The following is a 12,169-nucleotide window of genomic DNA, read 5'->3' as shown; positions in this document are numbered from 1 at the left end:
TCCAAAGCGACTTACAAGTAGGGTGGAGTGGGCAGCTATCACTGCAGAGCAAACAGGGGCAAGGTGCCTTGCCTGGTGGCACTGAGAATTGAACCAGCGACCTTCTGGCTACGAGTCGAACTCTCTAACCCACATATTTTACTCTACTGCTGGGCCAGGGAATGGGGAGTGGCAGTCTGGAATGCCAGAGCTCCATTCTGTACCACTTTTGTGGACTTTCGTAAGGAGATGGAGAAGCTTTTTGATCGTTCGGCGAATTTGACTTACAATCAAATCAGTAATATGTCAGTGACATATTATGTCATTCGCTTAAGGACCTTGGCGGCAGCATGTGACTGGAACGATAGCGCTTTGCATGCCCGCTTCTTGGAAGGTCACAACCCTGCCATTTCCTACAAACTTTCTGTCCAAGACTTACCTGCAGATCTCAAATCTCTTATCAACCTGACCCTGCGCATTGAGAGCCGCCTCCGACAGCAGCGTCAACTACCGATCACCTCCTGGCATCCCCAACTGATTCCGGCGTCTGTTCTGTAAAATCCCCTCTTGTTCCTGTCCCTGATCCCATGCAGTTGGGCCGTCTTCGCTTGAGGCAAGGATTGTGTTACTTCACATTTCACAATTCACTTCACATTTCACAATTCGTGGTAACTTCATCAACACTGCCACATCCCGGGATTGGGGAATTCCGGCCGTTCCCCTCCACAAGCCTAAGCATTGTGAGAGAATTGTGCTGTACATACTGGATTCCCCTTTGAACCAGTTAGTTCTGGGACATCCATGGCTTGTACGGCACAACCCCCACATGGATTGGTAAAATAGTTCTGTGTTAGGCTGAAGCCAGTGTTATCATGTGTTTTGTTTGGGTCCTGCCTCTTCTCCAGTCTCTTTGTGTTGTGTTCCGGAGGTTTAACTCACCAACCTGTATGGCGTCCCGGCGGAGTACCACGATCTTGGGACAGTTTTCTGCAAGTCCCGGACCACCTCTCTTCCTCCGCATCGCTCCTACGATTGTGCCATAGACCATTCTCCCGGGCACTTCTCCGCCTAAGGGCTGCCTTTACTCCCTGTCTGAACCTGAGCGAGAGGCTATGGACAAGTATATTCAGGAATCCCACCTCGCTGGGCTCGTCCCTCACTCCTCCTCCCCTGCTGGTGCGGGTTTCTTCTTTGTAAAGAAGTCTGCCTTTGACCTTTTGCAGGGAGCCCGGGTCTTCACTAAATTAGACCTCCGCAATGCTTACCATCTTGTCCGCATCCGTGAGGGGGGTGAGTGGAAGACCGCCTTTAACACACCTACGGGACATTTTGAGTATCTGGTTATTCCTTTTGGTCTAACAAACGCCCGGCGGTCTTCCAGGATCTGATCAATAGCGTCCTGGGTGACATGATCAATAAATTCGTCTTTGTGTATCTGGATGACATTCAAATATTTTCCCGCTCTCTCCAGGTGCACATTCAGCACGATTGACGGGTCCTCGAGCGTCTCCTTGAGAACCAATTATTTGTTAAGGCGGAGAAGGGCGAATTCCATGCCGATTCAGTTACGTTCCTTGGCCATATTATCTCTTCGAAGGGTATCAAGGCCCGGGACATTCTGGACCAGCCCGGTGGCGCCGCTAGAGAGATAACTGTCAGGACTCAAGTTTGATTCACTGCTTATTTTGTTTGTTCGTCTCTGTATTGTCTGTGTCGAGCAGATAGAGTTGACAGCTCACCATGCGCTCAATTTATGCCCCGCCCCATTGTTTTCCGCTTTTCCTTCTCACACCAGTTTCTCCTTTCCCTCATCACAGCTCACCTGCTCTCACTCTCTAGTTAATTTCTCCCCTGACTTGATCCTCTTCTACACTGTCGTACATTAAGGTCCTGTGACCCCTTGTCTTAGATTTTGACTCTTGTCTTGGATTTAAAACTCTTGTCTTGGATTTAAAACTCTTGTCTCAGTTTTAAAGCTCTTGCCTAGTCTGTTTAGTGGGATTATTAACAATCTAGTTAACATGGTTACCCTGTCTGGGCTCCAGCACTGTTAGTATCCTGCATGGAGCTTCTATATTGCTACAGCTGCCCAGACGATCTCACCTCTTCGGCTCTGTTCGAGTGGGGTGTTTCGCCGGTTCTTTCCTTCCAGTTCCAGCTACGGATTGCTATGGAATCTACTGACCTCCATCCCTAGGACTCATGTTCCTCGGATTCTCTGCCATCCTCGTTGGATCATTCAAGTGGTTGACCGGGGAGTCATTCGCTCTCTCGCTCTAGTGGATTACTCACGTCTCCCTCTGAGTTTCTCTCCCACGGACATTTGGGAGACAGGACAATCTTTTGCTCCAGCGGATAAGATTGTCTGCTAAATGGAGAAATGGTGAAAATGAAAAACATAATGTTGTATCTCAAGATGCACACCCGTAATGTTTGTTTGAAGGAATGTTTGTGAAAACTACCTACATGCCCCAATTTTACTAAGGCCTAGTCAAGATTTAACTTACTCCCTGTCTGGGAAACCGCCCCACAAACTTGTATCCTGAAAAATCTCTTTTAAATATTTCAAAGATCCAAAACGGGCCAATTAAACCAAGTCAACTGTGTGAACTTGAGGGTGGTTGACCCCATACTGCTATCCACCAAGAATGGGACCAGAGGTCTGACTCTTAGTAAAACTCAAATTAGTTCTGGGAAAAAATGGCAGTTCGTTTTCAAATGCAATGACATTCATTTTCATTCACATACATTTTAAGTGAGGTTTAAGTGTCCAAATCTATTAAACCGAAGAATGCATGATCAACCCCGAACCCACACAGAATTGTTTAGAGTTTGTTCAAATTTACCAGCGTACATACGAACTGTATGATATAAACATTAACTGTCTCTCATTCATCCAGTACAAACCATAAACAGAATCTGACTCAACCTTTACATCAACTTATTTTACTAAATAACAATTCAATATTTAAGTTTAATTTTAAGGAAGTATTCTATAGAAATGCGTGGGCTGCCACTAGGCTGGTGTCCTATGAGACACTTGAGACTGATATCAATACTTAATCACCAACTGATACTGATAGATGGGGGTGGCACACAATAGTGTATGGTACGGCGGAGAGCGATGACATACAGAGAAAAAAATATGATGTGTAGAAAAGTGTATAAAAAGAACAGAGCGAATAATTAGATAAAACGTGGGCAGGAACGAAAGAAAGGGGAAGAGAGAGAGAGAGAGAGAGAGAGAGGGAGGGAGAGGTAGAGAGAGAGAGACAGAGGGAGAGAGAGAGTTGTTGACGCAAGCTGCTTAATCATTCACAGCAACAAAGGATTACGTTTCACTGTTATCACATTTAGAAGCAGCTTTGTACAAAGTCTAGTTTGAAGTATGGAAAAGAAGAAAATATTATCTTAACAGAAAAGGTTTAATTAATTCAATAAATCAATAAGTGGAAAATATCAGCATGTTTATGATTCAGCTTAATATTATCACCATTACAATTTACCATTCAAATCAGGTTAAAGGCCCAAAACCTGTCCAAGTCTCTACATTTAGATGTCAGATTTACATTTGTACATTTCTTTTCAGTCCCTTCCAGAAATAATGTCTCAGTTTATCCATAAGCAGAGATTTATGCTGAAAAGAAATAAACACACAGCTGGAAAAAAACGTAATGTTCCTGTTTAAACTAGTCAGAGCAATTTACTTGTATCTTATATGTGTTGATTTCTATAGTAAACACAGAAATTCACAAAAACACAGACACACACAATCTCAAGATCATAAATGCTTGGCTCACCTTGCCATTGTCGTTATAAACACCAAACCCATGATTTGGCACGCGGGGGAAGGATTTGTGGTTGATTTGAATGTGCATTATCAAGGGTTGCCACGGTGTCACATACTAAAAACTTTATTCACCTCAGGCAAGGCAAGGCAAGTTTATTTATATAGCACATTTCAAACACAAGGGCAATTCAAAGTGCTTTACATAAAATGATTGACAGAAAGAAAGAAAAAATATCTTTAAAAAGGCCAATGATTTAAGATCACAAATACTTTAGATTTTAAGAAACAATAAAACAGCAATAAAATTGAATAACAATGTGAGTGTATATATAAAAAGAATAAGAGCAAAAATAAAATAAATTAGAAATAGAAGTGCAGTTGATGTAAACCAGCACAGTGCTCAGGTTGTGAATGCACAGCTAAACAAGTGTGTTTTTAATCTGGATTTAAAAGTAGCTACTGTTGGTGAACGTCTGATGTCTTCTGGAAGCAGATTCCAGCTACGGGTGGCGTAATGGCTAAACGCTGACTCGCCCTGATTTGAATGAACCCTTGTTATCTCTAACTGACTTGATCCTGATGATCTGAGAAGTCTGTTTGGTTTATATTCAATGAGCATATCTGAGATGTATTTAGGTCCTAGAGCATTGAGTGATTTATAGACAATTAATAATACTTTGAAGTTGATTCTAAAAGTAACTGGTAACCAGTGTTAGGACCTGAGGATTGGAGTGATATGCTCAGATTTTTTGGTTCTGGTCAGAATCCTGGCAGCAGCGTTCTGTATGAGCTGCAGCTGTCTGATGGTCTTTTTGGGAAGACCTGTAAGGAGTCCATTACAGTAATCCACCCTGCTGGTGATGAAAGCATGGACTAGTTTCTCTAAGTCTTGGCTTGAGACAAAACATCTGATTCTGGCTAAGTTTCTGAGATGGTAATAGGCTGATTTGCTTATTGCTTTGACATGACTGCTGAAACTAAGGTCAGACTCTAAAATGACACCAAGATTTTTTACCTTGCTTTGTGTCTTTAGACCTCTTAAGTCAAGGTATGTGTTTACCTTGTTAGTTTCATCCTTGTTACCAAAAACAATGACTTCAGTTTTGTTTTTATTTAACTGAAGGAAGTTTTGACACATCCAGCTGTTAATTTCATCAATGCATTGGCAAAGAGAGTCAATAGGCCTGTAGTCATTGGGTGAGAGGGCTAGATAGATCTGAGTGTCATCTGCATAGCTGTGGTAGGCAATTTGGTACTTTTTCAATATTTGGCCAAGTGGGAGCATATACAAATAGAAGAGGAGGGGAGCAAGAATTGAGCCCTGTGGAACACCACAAGTCATGGGTGTCCAGTCAGATTTATGGTTGCCTATGTTCACATAGTAACCTCTCCCTTTAAGGTATGACCCAAACCATTTAAGTACCAACCCTGAAAGCCCTACCCAGTTTTCCAGCCTATGTAGGAGTATAGTGTGATCTACCGTGTCAAAAGCAGCACTGAGATCTAGTAAAACCAGAACTGATAATTTGCCTGAATCAGAATTCAATCAAATATCATTAATTATCTTTATGAGCACTGTCTCTGTCCTATGATGCTGACGGAAACCAGACTGATAATTGTCCAGGTAGCCATTTGAGTTCAAAAATTTGGTCAACTGATTGAAGACAACCTTTTCAATGATCTTGCCTATAAAAGTAAGATTTGATATTGGTCTGTAGTTAGACAGTAAGGTTTAGTCTAGATTGCCCTTTTTTAGAAGAGGTTTGAAAACTGCATTTTTAAGGGACTCTGGGAAAGTTCCTGAGAGCAGTGAGGTATTAACTATTTTTAGGAGATCTGCTTCCAAACAGTTAAACACTCTTTTGAAAAAGGATGTGGGAAGTGTGTCAAGGCTACAAGTTGACGCCTTAAGATGCTGTACCGTTTCCTCCAGGGTTCTGAGACCAATAGTCTGAAATTCAGACAAATTTACTAATTTCTGATGCACTGAAGTCAGACTGACCTGACTGCAGCATGGAGCTTTGCTGATTTCCATTCTGATATAACTGATCTTTTGAAGGAAAAATGTTGCAAACTCATTGCATTTGTCATCAGACAGCATTTCCCTTGGAACTTGACTAGGGGGATTTGTTAGTCTCTGCAATGTATTTTTTTTTTGCTGTAGTTATGCAGCTAGTTGCCAGTAACTTACTTTATATTTATATTTATCTAATTATATCTATACCATTAAACACAGTAGACATACAGTCAGGTCAATAAATATTGGGACATTGACACAATTCTAAATTTTTTGGCCTCTATACACCACCACAATGGATTTCACATGAGGTACATTCTTAAAAAGAAGGAACGCACCGGTGAGCTCAGCAACACCAAAAGACCCTGAAGACCACGGAAAACAACTTTGGTGGATGACCAAATAATTCTTTCCCTGGTGAAGAAAACACCCTTCACAACAGTTGGCCAGATCAAGAACACTCTCCAGGAGGTAGGTGTATGTGTGTCAAAGTCAACAATCAAGAGAAGACTTCACCAGAGTGAATACAGAGGGTTCACCACAAGATGTAAACCATTGGTGAGCATCAAAAACAGGAAGGCCAGATTAGAGTTTGCCAAACGACATCTAAAAAAGCCTTCACAGTTCTGGAACAAACTTCTATGGAAAGATGAGACCAAGATCAACTTGTACCAGAGTGATGGGAAGAGAAGAGTATGGAGAAGGAAAGGAACTTCTCATGATCATAAGCATACTACCTCATCAGTGAAGCATGCTGGTGGGAGTGTCATGCCGTGGGCATGTATGGCTGCCAGTGGAACTGGTTCTCTTGTATTTATTGATGATGTGACTGCTGTAAAAAGCCGCAGGATGAATTCTGAAGTGTTTCGGGCAATATTATCTGCTCATATCTGCAAGCCAAATGCTTTAGAACTCATTGGACGGCGCTTCACATTGCAGATGGACCCAAAGCATACTGCAAAAGCAACCAAAGAGTTTTTTAAGAGAAAGAAGTGGACTGTTATGCAATGGCCAGGTCAATCACCTGACCTGAATTCGATTGAGCATGCATTTCACTTGCTGAAGACAAAACTGAAGGGAAATGCCCCAAGAATAAGCAGGAACTGAGGACGGTTGCAGTAGAGGCCTGGCAGAGCATCACCAGGGATGAAACCCAGCGTCTGGCCATGTCTATGCGTTCCAGACTTCAGACTGTTATTGACTGCAAAGGATTTGCAACCAAGTATTAAAAAGTGAAAGTTTGATTTATGATTATTATTCTGTCCCATTACTTTTGGTCCCTTAACAAGTGGGAGGCACATATGCAAACTGTTGTAGTTCCTACACCATTCACCTGATTTGGATGTAAATACCCTCAAATTAAAGCTGATAGTCTGCAGTTAAAGCACATCTTGTTCGTTTCATTTGAAATCCATTGTGGTGGTGTTAGAGCCAAAAACGTTAGAATTGTGTCGATGTCCCAATATTTATGGAACTGACTGTATTTGTTTCCGTATTTCTCTCATGTTATCAATTTGAATCGATACTTTGTCTAAATACGTCCACAGCTAGAGAAAACGAAGACAAACACACTGTGTAAGGGGTCAAAGAGGACATCTAGAGCTATTGACAGAGCCTCTCCTTTACTCAGCCCACAAAACACACCATGGGTAAAAGTCCTCCACACTAGAATGATTACATTTGAAAGTTTTATGAGTGTAAATCATTGTTCAGGAATTAAAGACTTGTTCCTTTCATCACCTTTTTGTTGCTTGCTTAATTAAAAGTATGTAAAAATATATAGTTATATATTATTAATACTGTATATGACAGAAGTGACCATATTTCCTCTTTTGGCATTTTGACTTGTTTACTGAAAAGACTACATACTTTTGAACTTATCCAGTATATTTATATGAAAAGATCAAAAATGAATCTTATTTTCAACCACATCTAACGGTTACAGATACTTGAGAATATTTTCAAGAAGCAAGTTTTGGTGCAAAAGTGATTTATTATTTATTTGCATTCTATAAATACTTAATATAAATCAAGCTTGTGAAGATTACATTGCTTGAGCAGGACTTTAGTCCCTACACTGGCATCGAATGAAGACATTTTAGAACTCCATTGCACCGTCCGGGAAAAACAGCAGAGGGCGACGTAATAATATAATAAATATAATAATAAAGTGAGACGGTCGATTTCCAGAAACCGGAAGACCAGCATTCCGTTGATTTTCTGCGTTCCGCAGTGTCAAGCCGTCACGCAAACAATGGAGCACAAATCTGCAGGTGCTTCGCTGGGCGTGGATGAACACAAAGCATGAACCACACACAACGTGATCATTCAAAGGCCTATTTTAATGTAAAGTAGGTCTTACATCTCATGTGTAATCCATCCTAAGTGTATTAATTAGGATATTCTTTTGTTTTGTAATACTACAATGATAAAGACTTCTCTGTGCTTTTATAATTCGGTTGGATTTAGCATGGCTTCTATGGAACAATTTAGATTCCTATACATGTGAAGCAGAGACATCTTGCACGTGTTACTGGCCATGCTCAGTTCGTTCTTGAATTTCTCAGCTGTTTTTCTGTGAATGCAAATCCACTGTTTAATTGTTTCTAAACGGACCGTTTTGTTAGGCTTCATCTTCATTTTCACACAGTCACACACAGCTAACCCTGTGAAATAATTTCTCTACACTTAAAACTCAGTCATGCCAAAGGCACTTGAACACTGAAACTAGATTTAATAGGTATAAGATTTATTCATTTACTTTCTCTCGTTCGTTCTCTCTTTGTGAGCAGGTGCACAAGGACAAACTTATCATGCGTGAATTTTCCAACACACTGGGATGTTTTTCACCTCAGTCTCTCATTTCTGTCTTTCTGTTCAGGCTGGCGGGTAAACATACACTGCCATCATCTTTTTGTTTTGTAAGTTTATCCACTATCATCTTTTATTTTCCATTTGATTTATTCATTATTATTTTATGATTTATATAGTAGCCTATCTTTTTTTTGTTTGTTAAATCTGCTTGGTCATTTTGTCGAAGGGAAGGCTGCAGCAAATCCCAGCTATTTTTGGTTGAGGCAGGGAAACACTCCAGACACATTAGTATACGGGTATAATGTTTATTATTTAGGACTTTTGAGTGGGTTAACCCACTGACATCACATGACCAGCATGTCAGCCAACGCTCAAGGTGCTTTATGGAACATAGCCTTAAAAATACCATTTCAACAAAAGCACATCATACTTAACAACAACAGACATAACATGAACATGGCATACTACTGCAGGCACTACAGATCTTCTTTGCGTCTATTTTTCCAGACTTCTTTCAATTCATCTGCTGTGCCATCTGTTCACATTTTCACATCCCTTTTAATGGAAACACAAGTGTTTGAAAACACACAATACTAAAATGTGTACTGTACATTTTTACAAGAAGGGAGCTTTTAAAGGGAGCTGAAAGAGGTCAAGTTCTGCATTAAACTGCATATGAGATCAGTCACTTCCCCTTAAAGCTTTTCTTAAGGACACAGAGAAATGTTCATCTGTCAGCAAACACATGTGAACAGAGAGATGTGTTTTGTGTGTATGTGTACATGCACCATAAAAATATATATTTGATTAGTATTTGAAAAACTTTTTATATTCAAAGAAATGGAAATTAGGAAAAGGTTCCTTTAGACTATTAAAAGGTAAAACGGTTCTTTTAAGAACGTTTGACTGAATAGTTCATCAACCAAAGATTATCTCACTTTTGAGTCACTGTGGAGAACCTTTGGTAGTATAGAGTGTAGTGAAACAAACCTAGGTGTGTGTATGTATGTGAACGGAAGGAAATCACTCTTATTTAGCTCAGTACTGCATTTTTAACTATGCTTTAAGAAATGCAGTTTTTTATATAGCCTATACAGTATAGCAATAATTTATTTGTGAGACTTGCAAATGAAAACTATTGGAAGCTCCTTTATTCAATATATTCTTACATATATTTTCTTTCAATATATATTTTATTTTTCTTGCAAGTATGTTGGCACATAAATGTTATGTTCATTATTTAGTTCCACTCTAAAACCTCTCTCCATCCCTTGTCACACAATTTTTTTTAACACACAGAACATTCCAAATCATTATCCGTAGGGCCTCTTTACTGACAACTCTTTCAACAGCAGAGGGCGCTAGACATTAATTTTGCTGCTCCAAGGCCAAAAGTTCAGTCACACATTAAAAGCTATTCCCACATCATCCTCCCCTCCCTCCTCTATTCAGGTGACTCACCAGCTCTTAGACCACATGTTTTCTTCTTTAAATATTTCATTGGTCTTAGGTAGATGGGCCCCAAAGTCATCTAATTGTTGCATTCTGCTGTTCTTTCTTATTCTACCATTGCTAAATCATTTTAACAGCCCAATGAACTCACCTCAGGTTCTACCGACAGCTGACAAGAATAATACACAACCATATAACCATAATTACTAATAGCTTTCCATGACTGACTTACATTCTTTCTGGAAATAAGAAATTCTTGTTTAGGATCCTGGTTTAGTTTAAAGAGGTTTATTTAAACTGATGCCAGTTTAATATCTCTCAGTTCCCTATGGTTTTATAATTTAAAGCTGATGACAAATAAAATGCAGCACGTAACAGCTGTTTATATTTGTAGCTCAATCGTCAATGCAATTTTATTTACCTGTTTAGTAGCCATATCAGAACAGGAACTCTCTGGCATACCATTATCGCAGATGTGCTGTCCGTTTAATTTGCATATACAATTTAGTATGCAATGATCAGATTTTGGAGAATCATCCAAATGATCAAATCTAAAATGAGGCAAAAATCTTAAAATAGCAATGAAGAAAAACAATCAATAAAACAAACAAGACAATATGATAACACTCAGAATTGCACAAAAGAAATTGCAAAAAACTCTGCAAAGGTAATTCAATTGTGTGGTGTGGTAACTTAGTAGGCAAAGGTTGTTCCGATTTGAGCACACTTGTGTCTTTAAACAAGTCACTTTAAAGAATATTTCTGGTTAAAAACAACTTAACTTCTGACATCATCTGTATAGCGTAATATCTATACATTCACTCATTTCATTAATTTCACACAATTTGCAAAAAAACAAACAAGTACAATAATGGAATTTAAGTTTATTTGGCAAGCAAATTAGGAGGACTCAAAGCATCCCATCTCTCTAAACATCCAACTCTAATTAACAGATTGAAAGAAGCCATTATTAGACTTAAAAAGTGATCAGTTAAAATTTGCTTTTATGTGATATTTGTGGTAGCCTTGTCTTTTTCATGCATTTTACTTTTGGACGGCAATAGAAAGAGACAGATTCAGATGACTGCAACATCTAAATACTGCACCACACAAAAATGAACATTGAGAATAATTAATAAAAAATGTAATTTGTAACATGCTCACACAGGTGAGATATCCTAAAAAGGAGTAAATGTTGTCCACTTTTATTCATCTACACAGAAATATTTTCATATTGGCTACATAATGTGATCTGTAGGTTTGCATGCTGGTTAAATTACAACAACTCTACCATAAACACTTAAAGTTAAGTATCTAATAAATGATGTTAGATAATATTCAGATATTATTAAACATCTTATTTTGTGGCTCATATCAACAAGTGATCACAATGAAACCAAACTGGAATAATATTATGGATATTGCAAAGATTTTAACTGAAAGGCTACTGTTGAAAAAACATGTTCTGTTAACATCAAGTCAGAGCAAGTTGTCACATTTATGGGTCATGCTGTCACACGTGTTAAATCAGGGGTGTCCAATGTTGGTCCTGGAGGGCCACACTCCTGCAGAGTTTAGCTCCAACTTGGCTCAACACACCTGTTTGGAAGTTTCTAGTCTGCTTTGTGAAACCTTGATTAGCTGTTCAGGTGTGTTTGATTAGGGTTGAAGCTAAACTTTGCAGGACACATGCCCTCCAGGACTGACTTTGGACACCCCTGTGTTAAATCATGCACTTGCTGTGAATGTCATCTGTTGGCCAAGGGTTTTATATTTTTATTCACTGTAATGACAGGTTAAATGTGTTGAATACTGTATATGTTTGTAGAAATTATTTATAGGCTTTTTGTAGCCAAGATTTCAAGGTCTGTGTCTACACAGCCATTAAAGTTCATAAAAACCCTTAGAAATATTCACTGATATTACAATTATGACAAATATTCAAAGGTCAGAAAAATATCTAACACATGCATGAAATAAACAGCGCAGGGAGAGAGAGAGAGAGAGAGAGAGAGAGAGAGAGCAATTTTATCCAATGAAAGTTAAATACGTTTAATTAAGTTAACGGATCTTTATTGAAAACATATTTTATCTGATGTGCGAATAATCCATGTGTA

The sequence above is a fragment of the Triplophysa dalaica genome, chromosome 2 (assembly GCF_015846415.1).
Source record: "Triplophysa dalaica isolate WHDGS20190420 chromosome 2, ASM1584641v1, whole genome shotgun sequence".
Taxonomy (NCBI): domain Eukaryota; kingdom Metazoa; phylum Chordata; class Actinopteri; order Cypriniformes; family Nemacheilidae; genus Triplophysa; species Triplophysa dalaica.
The sequence above is the reverse complement of the archived record's forward strand: the minus strand, read 5'-3'. Positions refer to the sequence as shown.